General features: G+C 41.7%; 1 long non-coding RNA gene across 1 annotated transcript in view; it reads left to right on the top strand.

The window, feature by feature from the left end:
• The first annotated feature begins 1,385 nt into the window (after positions 1-1,385).
• LOC129151628 (uncharacterized) overlaps positions 1,386-20,643 on the top strand; it is an 85,078-nt gene continuing 65,820 nt past the window's right edge. Inside the window, exon 1 of the long non-coding RNA XR_008558265.1 lies at positions 1,386-1,424. This is a non-coding gene — a long non-coding RNA (uncharacterized LOC129151628). The remainder of the gene's footprint in view (positions 1,425-20,643) is intronic.

The following is a 20,643-nucleotide window of genomic DNA, read 5'->3' as shown; positions in this document are numbered from 1 at the left end:
GCAAGTCTCATGGACACAGGGAAGAGGGAGGCAGTGGGTATTTTAACAAGAACATGACCTGCTACAATGGGGCCAGTGCTCCATGTGGAACTCCAGTGGCGCAATGTTCTTGGTTTCTCTGTTCATTGGTAGAAGCCAATGCATAATTTTCAGACATGTTTTGGCCTTCCTTCACCTTTTTCTCTGTTTTAGTTCTCCACTGGTTTTGATCCTGAAGCCAAGGGTATAATTGTTTGAGACTCCTCTGGTGCCTCGATACCAGAGTTCACAGAAATATGAGATTCTGATAATGAGGTGTTTATTCTCAATGGCAGGAAGAGAGGCTTCAATGGTGCTACTATGGGGATTGTTTCACTTAAAGAACTTTTCCAAGTGCAAAAGTAAGATTTATATTCTGAAATGCAGCATCTAACATGCACTTCCTTCTCTAGGATCATCTTTTACAAAAGGCACTAAGTTCATCCTGGGCCAACGTGGTTCCTTTACAATCAGAAATCAGAGCACAGCAGAAAAAGAACATGTGGGGACATCTGTAGTGAACACTTTAAAATTCAAAGCAGACCCTCTTGAAACATCCTGAAACCTAACTCTTCAAATTAATCTTGGATAGTACACATGGCACCCAGAGGGTCCTTATGAGGGGATGTGTTCAAATGAGAGCACATCTATTCTCACTTAATAAGGTGTTTTGCAGAGGCCAGACTGGGATTCCATATGGCAAGTGGAGGTAGTGATACCTATTCATTTTGGACATCTACTTGTATAAGTTCTTATACATGGACGGTGCTTCAGTTAGTTATTAACTGGAAGAAGAGGGAGACATTCTGATATGGGGGAGGGAAAGGGTTGGGACAAAGAGGTGAGGCAAAGGTGAGAGAGGAGATATCATGATTTATTTTTACTCAGTCTGGCCCCCTGAGAGAACACGTGGATGATATCTGAAGCTGAAGGAATTACCTTTATGAAAAACTATAAGAATTTGGGAAGAAGCAATGCAACTTTATAGGCACCAAATTTGGCAATTTGTTCAGAAAGATTTCTCTTCCTGCTACTTCCCGAGCTCAGTGACAGCATTTGGTAGGGCTCGTGGAGTAAGACAGTGACAAGAGACAGGCCACAGAGAGAAGCAGGGCTCTCACCAAAGGCACCAGAATCAGTGGCACTGGTAAGTTTTTTCCTAAAACTGTTTGCTCATAGAGGATTTTAAAGAAAGACTGGGTGAGCTTGTTTCTGAGAATGTTTGAAATAACAGGAGAAAATAAAATAAAATAAAATAAAACTCAGTTATTGGGAATTGATGGTGGTATGGGGGAGTAGTTAAGAATCATTAACATTTACACATTGATGAGCTTGTGACTTCATATATATTCCCAGGAAGCTGGATCCTGAGACCCTGGGTCATACCTACATGTCCTGTGCTCCAGGTAAGCCCTCAGTATTGGGGTCAATGTTTTGCTTATGAGAGAACTCTGTATTAGTGTCCTATTGGTGATGTTACAAATTAGCACAAATGCAGTGGCTTAAAAAAACTTACAATTTGTTATCTTATAATTCTGGAGGTCAGGAATCCAAAATCGGTCTCACAGGGCTAAAATCCAAGTGTCAGCAGACAAGTTCTTTGAAGGCTCTAGACTACAGGAAAGTCCACTTCCTTGTATTTCCTAGATCTGGTGATCACCTGCATTCTTTGGCTTGTGGTCTTTTCTTCATCATCTAAGCCAATAGTGGAGCATCTTTCAACTTCTTTCTCCTGACTCTAACACTCCTGCCCCTTTTGTAGTAAGAGCCTTGTGAAAAGACCTTCATCTCAAGATCCTTAGCTTAATCTCACATGCAAACTCCCTTCTGCCATATATTTAGCCTACTATGCCCCCCTCCCCAAATAACTTTCATTGTCTTTGGTTCGAGAGGAGACAAATTCAACCTTTATTAAGCATGTATTGCATGTCTTTCCTCTGTTAGAAACTTTCCATACTGTATTGCAGTGAGCCCCCAATGTGACTGGGTAAGAGGGGCACTTATTACATCCATTCCATCAATGAGGAAACCAAGGGCTGCCCCAGTTAACTTACTTCTTTTGTAAGAGATGAAAATAGGATGTGAGTGCAGAGGAACTCACTCTTCCCTACAACTTCAAACACTCCATCTCCACAGCTATTATTTTCTCATGATTGAAATGACTGGATTGAGAAATGCCAAGAGATTTCATGTCCGTGCTTCCCAGAGGAATGCTTGAGGGGCCTTTCAGTACTTTGTGATAGAGTCCTTTCTCTGTTCCTGGAGCAGGGGACGTCCCGAGTCCTTCCGTCTTTCTTCTGGGACTCTGCCCAGGATACCCTGGCTTTGTGGAAGAGACACACCCGGATGCCCTGGATGAGTCATGGACTCTGCCCAGAGCTAAAATGTGATGAGGGGGGAGCTCTTGCTGCCCCAGCCTGTGAACGGTTTCCATTACAGTTTTTATGCCAGAGCAGTAATTCTGTCTTTTGATCCTCCTCCCCGTGACTACAGAGCCTCAAGCAATGGACTGACTTGGCAGAAGAGTGAACAGGATACCGGAGAAAGTCTCAGACTGGAGGCCAGGGGGCCTGGAGGCTGTCTGAGCATTACCATGACTGGCCCTTTGACCTTAGCTGAGCTGCTCCAGTCTCTGAGTCTCGGGTTCTATCGGGACTAAAAGTCTTGGGTCTTTTCTTCTCTTATAATTTAGAGCATCACTGTTGAGCCAAGGATGCCATGCTAAGTGGAATGGAAAATGTCAGAAAGACTCTGGAAGCCATGCATTTGGAGATAACTTTGCTGCACTTTCTCAATATGCAGGATGGTAGAGGTGCTAAGAGCCTGGAGCCTGCCTTAGAATTCCGGCTCCGCCCCTACCAGCCGGGTCATCTTGGGCAAGCCTCTCTTCACCTATAACATGGGATAATGACAGCCACAATGTCCTCCTCCTAGCGTTGTTGTGGGGACTGCACACCAGCTAGAAGAGCGCTGGCAACTGTTCAGTCACAAGCAAGTGCTCATCTCAGGCTTCCCTGTCCATTCTTCTAGAACAGGAGTGGGGAACATCCGGCCCATGAAATCATTTGGGCTGGCCCTGCCAAGGCATTAGGGGGTGAGTTAGTTAAAATTTTGACCAAATATAGCAGGCTAATGTTTAAGTTGATAATTTTGTATGGCCCATGAGTGATGTTATAAATATCCAAATGGCCCTTGGCAGATGAAACATTCCCCACCCTTCCCAGAAGCTCCAGCGGAGAAAGGGCTGTTGGCTTCTGAATCAGAGCCACAGGGCTTTTCTATTAGGCTACTCATCAGCTGTGTGACCTTGAGCAACTCCATTCAACCTGCTGGTCCCCAGGGTCTCTCGTCTGTCAAACAGGGATAACAATAATAGCCACTGTGCACTGGAGGGAGGGGGGAGGAGAAATAAGATGATACACGAAAGTTCTTAGCAGAGCACCTGGCATATGGACAGTGTTTGCTCCCTTTGAAGTCATCCTCCACTTGTGTGATGGACTTTCACATTTCTAGGCAGCTCTGAATTTCCTTCTATTTTCTAAGGTATCAGGGAACACACATTGATATTTTGTATTGAGCTCACACACTTGAAATTGTGTAGATTCAACTATGTCCTGATGCAGAACAAGTGGCACAGATTTTTCCACACATCCGCCCCTCCACACATAGCCTCAATGTCTGTAAGTAATTAATGCAGACAGGAGGCTGACAGTTGGCCACCCAAATGCATCTTAAACATTTAATTTAGAAAATGAAAAGGATGAACCCAGCAAGCTGCTATAAACTTGAAAGGATCTACTAAGGACTTGGACATATGGTGTTAAAAGATATATCCAAGACTTCTGGCATCGGGCCTACTAAAAAAAATTGTGGAGCGACTGCTTCTGTGTGGAGTATCAGAAAAGGTCTGCAGAGGTGAGCAATGTGTCCTGGTTTCTAGCCTGGGCTGACCTTGAGAGTGGAATCAGGTAGCAGTTGACTTAGTTCAACTCTTGGGTCTTTGAGATGCAACCAAAAATTCAAAAGACTTAGGGCCAGTGGGAATATATAAGACAGAGAGCCGCCAAGGGTAGGTTAGGCTGGATCTTGCTCTGGACTTAGGCCCTTTCTACCTGGAACAGAGGCAATGATAATCACATCGACTAACATTTGTTGAGCAATTGTGATATGTTATATAACTTTGTATTGTATTTAATGTGCATCTTATAACAAACAATGATGTACTATTACTATACTCATTTTCCAGATAAGAAAATTGAGGTTCAGAAAGTTTACATAACTTGCTCAGAGTCAGAAAGCTTATGAATGCAAATCCAGAATTCGAATACAGGTCTGTCTGATGCTGGATTGCTTTGTGAAAGTGTTAAAGAGAACAGACAACATCTAGCAGAAGTGGTGCAGCCATGGATCTGAGTGATGTCTTGGACATCCAAGATTCAGGGAGTCTGAGACTCCCTTTCCTTTCTGGATTGAAAACACTGTGTATCTACATGAGTCATTCCAAATAAGCTACTCCGCATTCTTGATCTGTGGACCCCTTCTAAGACTGCCTCCTCTCAAAAGCACAGCATGGACATTATCCATTCAGAAGTTACGTGCCTGCCTGCTGTTTACTAAAGAAAGTTTCCTCTTTGACCAAATTCAGACAAAACGATTAGTACAGGCAATGCCCTGGGCATGTTTTTAAATTGACAGTAATATTTGTTGAGCTTTTATTTTCCTAGTTTGGACAGAGGGAGGAACATAAATGTTTACAACCGACTTTATACACTGATTATTGCTACCAGTGCGATATCAGGCCCAACATTTGGGGATATTCCCTAAGATGTGGCACTCTCCCCCATATTCCCACCCCCCACCATCCACCCATCACGATACAAATTGCTACTGTGCTTTACCTAACATATGATATTGTTGGCATAAGTTTTATCACACTACACATATCCATTGGTGAGTGGCTTTTATCCAATGCAACATTGTGTTTTGAGAATTAGGCCTGCTGTTGTTACATGTACATAAAGTTTATTCATTTTGAACTTCTCTATGAGGTACTCTTTGCGAATATCCCACAATTTAATTTATCTACTCTCCTATTGTACATTTAGGTTGATTTCAGTTGTTTAAACACCACTGCTATAGGCATCCTTATCACAACTCTATGTCTGTATTTGCATAAGTCCCTGTGGAGTAAATACCTAAATATGGAATATCCAGGTCACATAACATGCCCATACTTATATATACTAGGTAATGTGAAACAAATTGCTCTCCAAAATTATTGTACCATTTACCTTCTCAACAGCACTTAATGGAGAATAGAGAGTTTCTATTTCCCTGCAACTTACCAGTAATTGATATTATCAGTTATTTGAAAATCTGATGGATTTGACAAAGTGTCTCATTTTCTAAATTTGCATTTGTTAGCGAGGATTTTTTTTCACATATTAATGTGCATATATTAGGGAGAATAATTATCTTTTATGTACTTATTGGCTGCTGGGGTTTTCCCTTTCATAACCTGCCTGTTGGTGTCCTCACTATTTTTTTGTCTTGCATGTCAGTATTTATTTTATTGATTTGGAGAAATTATTACCCTGTGCAGTCTGCATTCTGATACTTTATCAGTTAAAACATACAAAAACTTACAAATAAATTATCCAAGTCTGCGACGTATTCTATACTTTTTTGTGGTGTTTTTATAATGCAGATTTTTGGTTTTACTGTACTCAGATTTATCAAATTTTTATGGTTTGAGCTTTTATGTCTGGTTCAATAAATCCTCAAATCTGAGGTCAGAGTTATTTCTCAATCATTTTCTTAGAAAAGTTTTACTTCTTAAATTGTGATCTTCAATCTGCCTGAAATGTATTTTGCTCTAATTTTGTTTTGTTACCATAAGGAAAGCCAAGTGTCCTTGTACCACTTATATTGTCATTTACCCTTACCCTCTTTATTTAGAACGGAGTGTCTGATATTGCCAAGTTTTCATGTGTCTGTTTCAATGTGCTTGATTCTATTAAATTGACTAGTCTCCTCATATCAGTGACACTGTCTTGAATATTATGCTGTTAGAATAGGGCTTGATATCTGGTTTTGGTGATCTTAATGATTTTTTTCTAAAGTTAAAAATTTTCTATATTCTTCTATATGAAGAGTATAAGCCTTGGCTGGTGAATTTCAAAGAAAATCTTACTGAAATTTTCATTGAAATTATAACACATATATGGACTATTTTGGTGGGAGGACAGAGACCTCTTTATCTTTCATACTGAATGTTCTCTTCCACAAAGATTTATTTAGGCTTTCTTTTATGTTCTTTAAAAATTTCTTTAAGTTTTCTCCTAAAAGTTCATTTACATGTTTGCTTAAAATTATTTGCAAGAGTTCTGACGTTTTTCTTGCTATTATAAAGTATCTTTAATTTTTATTAAAGATACTATCTTTTTTTCCATTGGTAGAGCTGTTTTCTGGGAACAGAAATAAATTTGTGAATTGATCTTGTGATTCGCAGAATTCTCTTTTCTAATTTCTCGGATTTTCTAATCATCTTATCTGCAAGTGAAGGCCATTTTATCTCTTTCTAAAAATCACATTTGTTTTTCTCATTGCATTGGACAGGGCTCTTGGACAATGTTGAATAGTTGGGGTGACACCGGGCCTCCTTGCTTCCCCTAGATTGAAAGGTAGTGTCTCATGTTCCACCAGAGAGGCCATGCAGCGTGACGGTTAAAAAATGCAGGCTCTGGGGTCAAGTGGGTTTGAACTTAGGCTCTGTCACATAAAAGTTGTGTGACTTGGAATATATATATTTAATACTGATATTTATATGTAATCCTATCTAATAATAGACAAATATGCAAATTGACCACACCTCCAACACACCCACAAGCCACGCCCATAATTCAATCAGAGTGAGTATGCAAATTAACCCAAACCAAGATGGCTACAGCCACAGAGAGCAAGGTTTCCTAGGTAACAGAGGAAGCCAAGCTTTCTGCCTGCCCTGGCCAGGCCTAAGCCTCCACTCAAGCTACAAAGTTTCAATTATAGAAGGTAAACAAATTCAAACAAATGGCGGCAGAATGGAGCTTGAGAGAGCAGGCCAGGGTTGCCGCCGGCAACAGGGAAAGCAAAGCTTTCTGCACACCCTGGCTGGGCCCACCCACTTAAGGCAACAAAGTTTCAATTATAACCCCAACAGAAATGGCTGCCGGTCTCGGAGGGAGCCCCAGGCTTGGCTCCGCTCCAGGCTACAAAGTTTCAATTGTAGAAGGAAAATAAATTCCAGATACCAGGGCCTCTGCTTGCGTTGCCAGGGCCTCCGCTTGTGTTGCAAACCACCACAGGCCCCTCGCTCAGGCCGCCCCACACCCCAAGGGAACCCCCACCTGATCCGGGACGCCCTTCAGGGCAAACCACCTGGCCCCCACCCGTGTACCAGGCCTCTATCCTATCTAATAAAAGAGTAATATTCAGATTGACCATCACTCCAACACACAATATGGCTGCCCCCATGTGGTCAAAGATCCTGCCCCCATGTGGACACAAGATGGCCACCACAAGATGGCCACCACAAGATGGCCAGCAGGAGAGGGCAGTTGGGAGGCACCCGGCCTGCAAGGGAGGGCAGTTGAGAAGGACCAGGCCTGCAAGGGAGGGCAGTTGGAGGTGATCAACCCTGCAGGAGAGGGCAGTTAGGGGTAACCAGGCCGGCAGAGGAGGGAAGTTGGGGGCAAACAGGCTGGCAGCAGAGTGGTTATGGGGTGATCAGGCTGGCAGGCAGAAGCGGTTAGGGGCAATCAGGAAGGCAGGCAGGCAAGCAGTTGGGAGCCAGCAGTCCTGGATTGTGAGAGGGTTGTCCGACTGCCCACCGGGATCGGGCCTAAACGGGCAGTTGGACATCCCTCAAGGGGTCCCAGATTGGAAAGGGTACAGGCTGGGCTGAGGGACAACCCCCCTCCGTGCACGAATTTTGTGCAGCGGGCCTCTAGTATAAATATATATGTATAAAATATGTATTCTCTCTATATACTATATATTCTCCCTCTGTACATATCATGTATATATATAATGGAGAATATATTGTATTCTCCATAAGTACATTATATTCTCTCTGTATATAATATATATATTGTTTAGAACAGTGCCTACTACAAATTAAACATTCAATAAGTATTTCATAATTATGAAAAAATAATTATTGCATGTTTTTAATGCAATAATATAATGTCTTTTATAATTATTCTAGAGGCCTGGTGCACAAAATTCATGCACGGGGGGAGGGTGTCCCCCTCAGCCTGGCCTGCACCCTCTCCAATCTGGGACCCCTGGGGGGATGTCTGGCTGCTGGTTTAGGCCCGATCCCGCGCATCCCTCTCACAATCTGGGACCACTGGCTCCTAACTGCTCACCTGCCTGCCTGCCTGCCTGCCTGATCACCCCTAACTGCCCTCCCCTGCCGGCCTGATTGCCCCCTAACTGCCCTCCCCTGCCCCCGTCACTGTGGCTTTGTCCGGAAGGATGTCTGGTCTAATTAGCATATTACCCTTTTATTAGTATAGATTTTTTTCCCTCTCTTCCTCTCTTTTTCTTACTCTTGTGGCCTGATGTGGATTTATCTTATATTGAGTTTTTTTGAAAATAATTTTAATTCATATTTTTAATTTACTAATTTTCTATTGATGGCTTTTCTATGCATTATTCCTGCTGCTATTTTACCTATGTTTGCTTCACAATTTCTTGTTCCTCATTATCTCTTTGAGAATTACAACCTTGCTCACTAAAAGTCTTTTATTAGAAAATTTTCCATTGTCTTTGATTTATGTCCTGATTATTGTTTTGATATTATTTTAAGGCTTACTTGGTTTTGGTTTCGATTTAGGCCTTTCCTTTTTTTTTTTAGAATTAGCTGCTTCTTATGTTTTATAATTTTGTTTTGTTCTGATATATTTCTTCCTTCTCTAGATTTGTGATATTTTCTTCCAATGGACTCTGGGTCTGCTATCCAGGTCTGTGTTTATTGTCAACTGTTTGAGATTCCTGCTCCAGGGACTGAGTGGGGAGATTTTGATCCAGTTACGTCAGGGAGCTCATGGCTTGTTTCAGCTGGATTCTGGCTGCAAGGGTGGATCTGCACACACTGGCCTCCTTTTCCAGGTGGCTGTAGTCCTGGACAGTGGTCACAGCAGCACTGAATCTTTAGTCTTTTCTTATTAATAGGGGATCTCAATCTCCCTCTTGGTTCTCAGCAGGAAGCCAGGCTGGAGTCTGCCTTGTCTCATGTGGAACATTATTCCCTGTTCTTCCCATTAGAGCAGAAATCCTGAATGCCTCTGCCTGCTTTGGACTGGAGTCCAGAGGCCTGTAGCTCCAGCCCATTCCTTACCTTGTTTTCATTCTATTTCTCATCCACAGCGATGTTTATGGTAGGTTTGAGGCCAGCTATGTGTTTTAAACGTTCTCTTTACAACTGTTACCATTATTGTAAATGGAAAGGAATGCCATCTTGCCTGGATTGCTCCCTTTGTTTCCTATCTGGCAGGACTAATGGAATCCCTAAACTCCAATTCTCTGCATGTCCACCCCCGTTTGTTTCATTGTGTCCCCATTGAACTTAGAACGAGGGAAAACACATTACCAGACATATTAAGACTTCTACTTATCTGGCCTCTGCCCCTTATTTACATGGAGCGGCTTTTAACTCTGAATACATCTTGCTCCCTCTCACCACCAGGCTTTACCTTGGGCTATTTCTCCAGCTGATGTACTCTTGTCCCTCTGTCTTCTTTGTACTCAATTCTCCTGATCTTTCTCATCTCCCCCTACTGTCACTTCCTCCCCTATTCCTCATGCCATGTGCTTTCAATCACCTCCCCCCACTTGCTCTATGATAACACTTATCTCATTTCCTTGTAACCACATTTTCATTCATCTTTCCTCCTAGATTGAAGCTCCTTGTGAGTAGGGCTTCTGTTTTGCTCCTTCATTCCTTAACCACTCCACCTCGCACATCATAGACACCTAGCAAATATTAGGAAAATGAGGAAATGAAAGGAAGTGCAATTCTCTCATTCATCTCATTTCTTTCTTGCTGTCCAGAGGGAGCCCTGGTTGAATGTGACATGGAGGAAAGATTCATTTTATCTGTATCACCAGCGACCTGACAAGTCCCAGGGCTCAGCCGTGACTTCCATAGAGGAAACCAGAGCTTCTTGGAGTGATGGAGGGGGAGGAAGGGAAATTCCAGTGTGGAAGTGGGAGGGTCCATAGGAGGTGAGTGAGGATATCCAGTGCTCTGTGACAAAGGCTTCCCCTCACCACCACTTCATGTGCTGGGGAGCGGGACACAGACCTGCCAGGTCTGCTATGGCTTGTGGCTCTCTGGTGGTTATTAGAGTATAATCCCTCTTTGAACTGGCTGATCCCTGCAGATTTGTAAGTGAAAGCTGATCTGAGCTCAGGGGCCTTGGGAAAGCAAAGCCACTCCTCCCCACTCCAAAGCAGATGTGGCTCAGTGCATCTGGACACAAGCCTGTGACCTTGGCTAAAGCGGTTGGTGCTGGGAATCTGAGTTCTACATATTGATCACCAGAGCAGCTGTTGGACCTGGCTTTCAAGATCATCCCTCACGGGGCGCCTCTGGTGTGCCAAGATCTCTCTCGCTCCCTGCCACCGCCATTTTTATATGCAATTTCTTTAAAACACTTGCCTTTCATGTGGAGGCCAAGATGGTGACTTCATAAAGGTCAGGAAATGGGGAGGCAAGACACTTCCTTGAAAGATTTTAAATAAATTATTGTTAGCAATGAGAAATGGTGAATTGAAAGACTTAAGACGAGGAGCCTGGTAGTTGGATGGGCTGAAATTTGCGATGTTAGGGGATTGCTGCCAATCTTTTCCCAGGACTTGAGTGGTTTTGCACTTATATTTTCTCTACCTGCTATCCTTTATTTGCTATGCTTCCTTTAGAATGGAGATACAGTTATAAACCTTTCAATTATATATTTTTTTCATACTGTGGCAATGGATTGGAATTGAGCTTTGGTTCCTCTTTCCTGAAATATCCCGTTCTGCTGTGCGACATGAGACCATGCTTCCTCTTACTACCAGGCTTCACCTCGGGCTATTTCTCCATCTGATGTACTCTTGCCTCTGTCTCCCCTGTACTCAATCTACATCAGTGGAGCCCTTCAGAATATCCTCTGATTATTTTAAAGCCTATTTGTCAAAACAACAGAGGAGTATAAGGGAAGGGTGTGAGCTTAGGTAGCAAAACCCATCCTAGTCTTTGCCCTACCACTTACCAGCCATGTGGCCTTGGGAAATTCATGTAAGCCTGGGATGCAATGTAAGCTTGCCAACTGGCAAGGCCTCAGTTTACCCATCTGTAAGTGTGAAAGTTGGGTTACATCAAGAGCAGTCAGTTCAATGGCTCATGGAGAATAAGAAGGGAATTTAATAAAGCTGAGAAGTGGCAGGCACCAGGGACAATAAGAGATCATGTGTAGCCTAAACATAACTCCTGCACATGGTTACCATGAAGAAAAATAGACCAGGCACTGCCAGCAATGCTGATTATTTCAAGGGAAACCTCATATCTAGATTTTTATGAAATACCCAGATTTCACATCCAATTAGCAACTCATTAAAAATAAATAAAACAAACCAGCAATGTCCTGTTTAGGCCGAGCAGACATGTCTGTGGGCCGAACACAGCCTGTGGACAGTTAGTTTGCAACTCTGGCGGTGTGGGGGTAGATTATCTTTGACTCCAGATTTACTGTCTTCAAAATCAGCTCAGATGCCTGGACCCAGACCCAGATGGGGATTCTGAAAGCCTGGTAATTGGCTGCAGCATTAGCTTCCTGGCAGAGGCTGTTGCCCAGAGAGAGAGGGCTGGATTTCTCCTAAAGATGGAAAGGCCAAGGGCATTGTCAGCATTTGCAATATGGTGGGAATTACACTGTGCTGGGGACCAGGCACTCTTAATCCTAACCTTAGCTCTGCCCCAAACAATTGTCTGGACTTGGTTCCATCACCTCCCTTCTCTGATGCTCAGTTGTCCTCTCTGTAGAATTAGATCTTTAAGTCTGCGCAGTGTTTCACTCATTAGTGTATCACAGTGCAGCAGCCAGTCTTATTTCCTTGCATTTGCCCCCTTATGTGATTCCCTCCCCTACTGAGTATAGCTGATTTATATGACTAATTAGATGTTATGGAAGTGACAGATGTGATTTTTGAGGCCGTGTCTAAAAGAGCATTGCCATTTGTACCTGTATCTCTCAGGTCACTTGCTCTGGGTACACAAGTGGCCATGTCATGAGGACACTCAAGCAGCACTATGGAGAGGCCCATGTGCTGAAGAACAGCAACCTCATGAGTGACCCTGAGCCAGAACCACCCCAAATTCCTGACCTACCAAACTGTGAGAGTTAAAAACATTTACCATAGCTCAAGCCACTAAGTTTTGCATTGCTCTATTATGGAGCAATAGATAACTAATACAAAATCATGATTAGTGCCATATATGCTTAGCATAAATTCCATAACACATTTTCCAGCTTTACTGAGGTGTAATCTATAGATATAAAACCCTAATATGCAAATAGACCAAACGGCAGAACAACTGAACAACCGGTTGCTATGATGTGTACTGACCACCAGGGGGCACGTGCGGAACATGGCTGGCATCAACCACAGCGGGATGGTGGAGCAGGTGAGTGGGAGCACCAGACCAAGGTTGGGTGCCGGTGGCTGTCATTGGGACGAGACTCTGGTGGTTATTGAAAATTCTTTGCACCTGCATGCTGCGGTCCTGCCCGGCGCTTGCAACTGCTGCCGGTACTGGAGCCGCCACTCACACCTACTGACGACACTGGCCCCGCTCACACCTGCTGCCAGCACCTAGCACCAGTCCCAGTCACTTGGCACTGTCAGTGGGTGAGAGCAGCGGCTGCCGGCCCCAAAAGCACCTTAAGGCTTCTCCACCTCCCCCTGCTCCTGAGGGCGATTGGGGCAGCAACTGCCACTCACACCTGCTGCTGGCACTGGCCCCAATCGCTCTGCGCTGTCAGTGGGTGCAAGCAGGGCTGGCACCATCAGCGTGTGGGAGCGGCAGCGGCGGGAGCGGGCTGTGGCAGACAGGGGACTGAAGGCCGCAGTGGGAGGGACCAGACAGGGGCGCGGAGGATGGGCTGAGACCCACCCCTGTGCCCACTGCAGCCTCTCGGCCCACAGTTCCTTTCAAGGTGCACAAATTCATGCACTGGGCCCCTAATTGGCTAATAAAATTATAAGATATTGAAAAGTGTACCTCATGGCGACTTCATATACAGGTACATGTGAGAGGATTCCCACCATCCAGTTAATTAACATAACCATCACCTCACACATTTATCTTTTATTTTTTGTGTGAGAACATTTAAGTTCTACATTTTTTAAAAAGCAAATTTCAATTACATAATACAGTGTTATCAACTACAGTCACCAAGTTTTACATGGGATTCTCAGACTTTATTCATCTTATGGCTGAACGTTTGTACCCTTTCACCAACCACTTTCTACTTCCCATATCGCTCAGTCTCTGAAACTAGTTTTCTACTCTCTGTTTTATTATTTTGATTTTTTTCTTTTTTTATTAGACTTTCCATATAAATGATACCAAACAGTATTTGTCTTTCTCTGTCTGACTTACTTCACTGAGTATAATTCCTGAATGTCCATCAATGTTGTGGCAAATATCTATTACATATTAGTGCATTTCTTTAAATGGTTTATTCTTTTAATTTAAATACATTTGTCTTAAAAAGAAAAGTTTCATGCTATAAATTGATAATAAACATCACTGTCCAAAAATAAAGATAACTGAATATTTAATTTCCTTGTCAATTTATTTCCTATCTAGATAATGTTGCCTGCAGAAGCTCTAAGCCTAAGGCATCTTGCTTCTTTGTTAATAAGGGAGATGGACAGAGTTTATGGGAAGTTAAAGGCAAGCTGGCACCGAACTGAGACTTTCTCCTTGAAGTAAACAAATGAATTAAAAGGAAACTGAGCAGGGAATAACTTTCTCATAGTAAGATTTGATGTTAAAATGATTCCTATGCCTCCGAACTATCTTGCAGGCCAAAAGGAATATTGTAATTTCTTTTTGGGGGAGGAAATTGGATAATATCTATTTTGTTTGTTTGTTTTTTTAGTTTAAGTTTCAAAACATCCCAAGATAGCATCCATGTCTATTTGTATAGAGTAAGATCACATAACAAAATCTTATAAAAGAGCCTTCCCCAGCGTTTAGTGTTACTATGAATGTAGTACCTTTTGCTTATTAAAAAGTTCACCATTTACAGGAGTGGGAAGAATAGGTTTATAGTTTGTATGGAAAAGAATACAATAATTACCAAATATCAATAATACAAGAATAAACTGTTTTGCATACCCACAACTGTAAACCTACATTTGCCCTCCCCTGTATAAAGCCCTGCACCATTCATTGGCCCCTTGTAACTACCAAGAGAATAGGCCTGTCCAAGGATCATCATCCCTAAATTGACCTTTCGGGAAGTAGGAAGCAGTTAGCTGAGCAGGGTTAGACCCTGGGTGTCCCCACGCCTTGGTTTCCTCCACTGCCCTATGCCGCCCACACAGAACTGATCTCCTGGCCTCTCGGGTAGGGTTTGCATCCCAGCTGGACCCCTGAGAAACTGGAGCATGTCAGGGTCTGAAGAAAGGCTGGGATGCCAGCATCAGGGATGGCTTGGGGGGCCTGGCAAACTGTCACCAGCAAGGATCTTAAGGAAACAGAGAAGCTGAGAAGATAGCAGTGTCAGGTGGGTCAAGGAGCAGCTGCCGGGACAAAGGAGTCTAGAGAAGCAGCTGCCTCTGCACCCTGGGGGCCATCCCAGCTCACAGATGAAATTTGCAGCTTCCCTGAGGAAAGAGCACAGACTCAGTACCGCAGTTAGAGCAAATGCACCCAGACAATGTGCCAGCCCCACAGAGATGCTAAAATGCGCTTTTCAAAGGAGCAGCACACATTCCAGTCTCTTGAACTCTGTGGCCAACTCCTCGGCCCCTGTCTCCCTTTTGACTGTATGATGCTTTTCAAGTTCTATTAAAAATACTTCTGAAACTCATATATCTTGCATTTGTCCAGGATTGAAGAGAGAAAACTATATACTGATGTACAGGAATGCATGGTTATTGTGATTCTCTGCCGAGTGAAGTAGAATTTTTTTTTTTATGAGTATTGGGTGACAAAACATTCAGACCAGATGGAAAGCAAACGCATTAAAGCATTTTGACGAAATAGTTTGGAGGCTATTTCTAGATATAAAACCACCTCGCTTTCTCCGTTCTGTTCTTCATCCTACTTAAACACTGACCACCAGAGCTAGTAATGAACTGTATTTTCCTAAGGTATTTTATAGGTCTTAGAACACAAGACCGCAGTCCTGGAAGGTTCTGATCCTCTCATTCCATCAGAGAAGAGATTTAGGCACACAGGATTTGGACCAAGACATGGTGTAAGGGATGTTAGTGAGTCATTAGTAGGTAGGGGACTAGGCGATTGCATAAAGTCACGTTTAGCAAAGAAAGCACATTTGATGTCTTTCTTTTATTAGTTTTAAACTGTCAAATGGATTTCCCCCACCCCTCTACCTCCCTTTAAGTTTGGAAACCAATTACATTCCAGGGAGGCTGAGATCTGGTGATAAAGGACTTGATTCAGGTTTCAGACATGAATCCGTTTTACAACGTGCTTATAAAACTCTGCAGGTTTGTCTAAGAGTGGGAAGGCTGATGCCGTCAGATGGCAAATGATACGATGAGAGGGACATTAAGATCTTTCTGTGTCCTTCCTCTCCTCCTGACTCCCAAAGGCACAGGTCTTTCCTTGGAGCAGCACCGTCTCCTTGTTCCTTGCTGGGGTCAGCACATGGCCACCAGGAGCAGAGGCAGGGCTCGCGCACCAGCAGCCTGGGAGCAGGAGCATGCAAGAGCAGGAGATAATCAAATGTGGGTGTTCCAATGAGCACATGCATCCCAGAACCCAAATCAGAGGCAAAGGCTCAGGGACACCGTGTCACAGGCTGCTTCGGCTTCGGTTCTTCTTCGTTGTTCCAATGGAAGCTTCATCAGTTAAGGGTTTAGAAGGAGAGTATAAAAATGGGTCTGTTCCTCATACTGTTTTTTACCGATTTGAAATAGAAAAGCTAGTTCAGACCATAACATTTTGCCTGATGCAAAATTATTTCAACATAGGTCAGAGGAAAGATTTAAGTCATTAAATTCAGACCAAATCCTAAAGTATGGGTCTTACTTGACAAGTCCATTATACAGACTACATTATGAAAAATGGCTTTTTTTCAATAGCCATCAAACTTTAAAATGGAAAAACTTTTGAGAGTATCGTTATAAAGTAATATTGTATTATTTTTTGTTGAATCCCTTCACCCTTTTCATCTAGCCCCCCAACATCCCTCCCCCCTGACAGCTGTCAGTCTGTTCTCTGGACCTATGAGTCTGTTTCTATTTTGTTTGTTAGTTTATTTTGTTCATTAGATTCCACATATAAGTTAAATCATATGGTATTTGTCTTTTTCTGACTGGCTTATTTCACTTAGTGTAATACTTTCCAGGTCCATCCATGCTGTCATAAAAGATAAGATTTCCTTCTTTTTTTTTTTTTTATGGCTGAGTATTATTTCATTGTATAAATGTACCACAGTTTTTGTGTGTTTGTTTTTGTGTTTTGTGTTTTTTTTTGTTTTTTTTTGGTTTAAAATATTACATATGTCTCCTTTTTCCTCCATCGACCCCTCCCCAGCCACTCTTACCCCCCAGGACAAACCCCCACTGCCCCAGTGTCCGTGTCCATTGGTTATGCTAATATACATGCATACAAGTCCTTGGGTTGATTTCTTGCCCCCCTTCCCACCCTCCCTTGCCTTCCTTCTGAGGTTTGACAGTCTGTTCAGTGTTTCTCTGTTTCTGGATCTATTTTTGTTCATCAGTTTATGTTGTTCATTATATTCCACAAATGAATGAGATCATGTGATATTTATCTTTCTCTGACTGGCTTATTTCGCTTAGCATAATGCTCTCCAGGTCCATCCATGCTGTTGTAAACGGTAAAAGTTGCTTCTTTATTATAGCAGTGTAGTATTCCATTGTGTAGATGTACCACAGTTTTTTAATCCACTTATCTGTTGATGGGCACTTAGGCTGTTTCCAAATCTTAGCTGTTGTAAATTGTGCTGCTATGAGCATAGGGGTACATATGTCCTTTCTGATTGGTGTTTCTGATTTCTTGGATATATTCCTAGAAGTAGGATCACTGAGTCAAATGGGAGTTCCATTTTTAACCTTTTGAGGAAACTGCATACTGTTTTCCACAGTGGCTGCACCAGTCTGCATTCCCACCAGCAGTATAAGAGGGTTCCTTTTTCTCCACATCCTCGCCAGCAATTGTCATTTGTTGATTCGTTGATGATAGCCATTCTGACAGGTATGAGATGGTACCTCGTTGTTTTTTTTTTTTTTTATTTTTTTTTTATTTTACATCGATCAGCTGCCTCCTGCAGGTACCTCGTTGTTTTAATTCACATCTCTCGGATGATTACTGACTTTGAGCATGTTTTCATATGTCTCTTGGCCTTCTGTATATCCTCTTTCAAAAAGTGTCTATTTAGGCACTCATCTACTAATGGGTACTTGGGCTGCTTTCAAATCTTGGCTATTGTAACTAATACTGCAATGAACATAGGGGTGCATATATTATTTCAAATTAGTGTTTCAATTTCTTCAGATATATTCTCAGTAGTGTAATTGCTGGATCATAGGGTGGTTCCATTTTTAATTTTTTGAGGAAAATCTCTACTGTTTCCCACAGTGGCTGCACCAATTGGCATTCCAAACTACAGTGCACAAGAATTCCCTTTTTTCCACATCCTCACCAGCACTTGTCTGTTGATTTATTGATGGTAACCATTCTGACAGGCATAAAATAATATCATTGTGGTTTCAATGTGCATTTCCATTTGCAGATGATATTATATTGTAGTTAGAAATCCCTAAAGACTCCACCAAAAAACTACTAGAATTGATAAATGAATTCAGAAAAGTAGCAGGATACAAAATTAATATCCAGAAATCAGTGGAATTTTTATATTCCAATAATTAACTATCAGAAAGAAAAACTAAAAAAAAAAAAATACCATTTATAATTACAACAAAAAATAAGGTACCTAGGAATAAATTTAACCAAGGAGGTAAAAGATGTTCATACTAAAGAAAGAAATCAAAGAAGATACAACTACGTATTGTATATACTGTGTTCACTGGTAGGAAGAATTAACCTCACTAAAATTTCCATACTACCCAAACCAATCTATAGATTCAATGTAATTCCTATTAAAATATCAATGGCATAGCTCACAGAACTAGAATAGATATTCCAAAAATTTATATGGATCGATGAAAGACCCTGAATAGCCTCAGTAATCTTGAGAAAGAAGAACAAGGTTGGATATACCATGCTACCTGATACTAAACTATACGACAAGGCATGGCAATCAAAACATCATGGTAGTGGCATACTAATAGGCATATAGATCAATGGAACAGAATAGAGAGCTAGAAATAAACCCACAACTTTACGGTCATTAATATTTGATAAAGCAGGCAAGAACATACAATGGGGTAAAGACAGAATATTAATAAGTGGTATTGAAAAAATTGAACAGATACATGCAAAAAATGAAATTAGACCACCACCTTAAACCATACATAAGAATGAACTAAAAATAGATTGAAGACTTAGATGTAAGTCACAAAGCCATAAAAATTCTAGAAGAAAACATAGGCAGTAAAAAAGAGACATTTCTCATGTCAGTACTTTTTTCTGATCTCTCTCCTTGGGCAAGGGGACAAAAGAAAAAATAAACAAATGGGACCACACCAAATGAAAAAGCTTTTGTACAGCAAAGGAAACTACCAACAAAATGAAAAGACAACCCATTGAATGGGAGAACATATTCATCAATGATACATCTGATAAGTGGTTAATATCCAAAATTTATAAAGAACGTATACAACTCAACACCAAGAAAATAAACAATCCAATTTAAAAATGGGTGAAGGACCTAAATAGACACTTCTCCGAAGAGGACATACAGATGGCCAATAGATATATGAAAAGATGCTTGATATCACTAATAATCAAAGAAATGCAAATTGATGTAATATTTTAGATTTCAAGTATAAGTAATTTTTGAGCTAAAAGTTAAATAAAATCAGAGATATTTATGAAGAGATGATAGTAACAACCAGAATTTGTAACAGTTAGCATTTATTAAGCACACACTGTTCTATGTTCCAGCCACACTGCTTACACATTTGTTTTTTTATGTATGCTACCTCCATGGCTCTCTCAACTCTAAATAATGTTGTTTAAAATTTCAGACAATTTTATAAGGTAGTTGTGATTATCTTCAAAACATTTGTTAATTCAACAGATATTTATCAAGCGTCTATTATGTTCTTGGCATGATTCTAGGCCCTTGGGATCCAAGGAAGTTAGATAAGACATATATGCCTCCTGTCCTGATGTTTACAGTTTTGTGGGAGAAAACATTAACTGCAAAATGATTCTGTTAGGAAGGATACAAAGTGGTGAGAAAGAATAATGAGGAAATGGAAGTCTTCAGATACGATGAAGGCCTCTCGTTCTGTATGGTGAATTTGCCAGGTAAAAATAGGTGTTAGGACTGTCCCAGGCCAACCTCTGAGGTGGGCAAGATGTCAGTATGTTCCAGAAGCTGAAAAAAGGTCTGTGAAATGGAGGTGAAGTGGAGGAGGTCAGGAGGAGCCAGGATGACTAGGGACATTTAGATCATTTCTCTGAGTCCTTCCCTTCCTCCTGGCACCCAATATGGAGGCCTGTGGGTTGTGAAGAGAGGTGAGATGGGGAATCTGAAGCATGGAGGCATTAAATCTCTTTTCCAAGGCCACACAGCTTGTAAGAACTAAAGCATAAAAATAAAATAAAATAAAGCATAGCAGAACTATATGGGGATGTCTAACTACCATCTATTTATATCTATCTATCTATCTATCTATCTATCTATCTATCTATCTATCTATCTATGTATCAATCATCTATCAACTATCCAATACATATACAAATAGAAATCCGTATCTATCTACCCACCTACTTAAAATATCTCTCTATATAGCTATCTATCCATCAGCTACTATGTACCAGAAACTTAGGCTCAAAATACAATGACAATTAACACAATTATCCCATTCTTATGGATCTTCCTTCTGTAAGTGCAATAATGGGAACTAAAGCCGGGGAAAGGAATGTAGAGTGAAGGGGGTTCTTTTAGATAAGGTGCCTTAGACCTCTAAGGAGAGGCATTAACTAGTGAGGAGTCAGCCATCAACTCTTTGCTCTGCAGCTCAGAGAGCGTAGTAATTAGCAATTTCAAAGTACAGAAAAACGTCCTTGTCCTCATGAGGTAGCTTGAGACACACCATGACTAGTGTGTGTGTGTGTGTGTGTGTGTGTGTGTGTGTGTGTGTGTGTGTTGGCAAAATATTTTCCCCAGACCAGAGACA

Source organism: Eptesicus fuscus, chromosome 15 (assembly GCF_027574615.1).
Source record: "Eptesicus fuscus isolate TK198812 chromosome 15, DD_ASM_mEF_20220401, whole genome shotgun sequence".
NCBI classification, from domain to species: Eukaryota; Metazoa; Chordata; class Mammalia; order Chiroptera; family Vespertilionidae; genus Eptesicus; species Eptesicus fuscus.
This window is presented reverse-complemented; position numbering and strand designations above follow the sequence as displayed.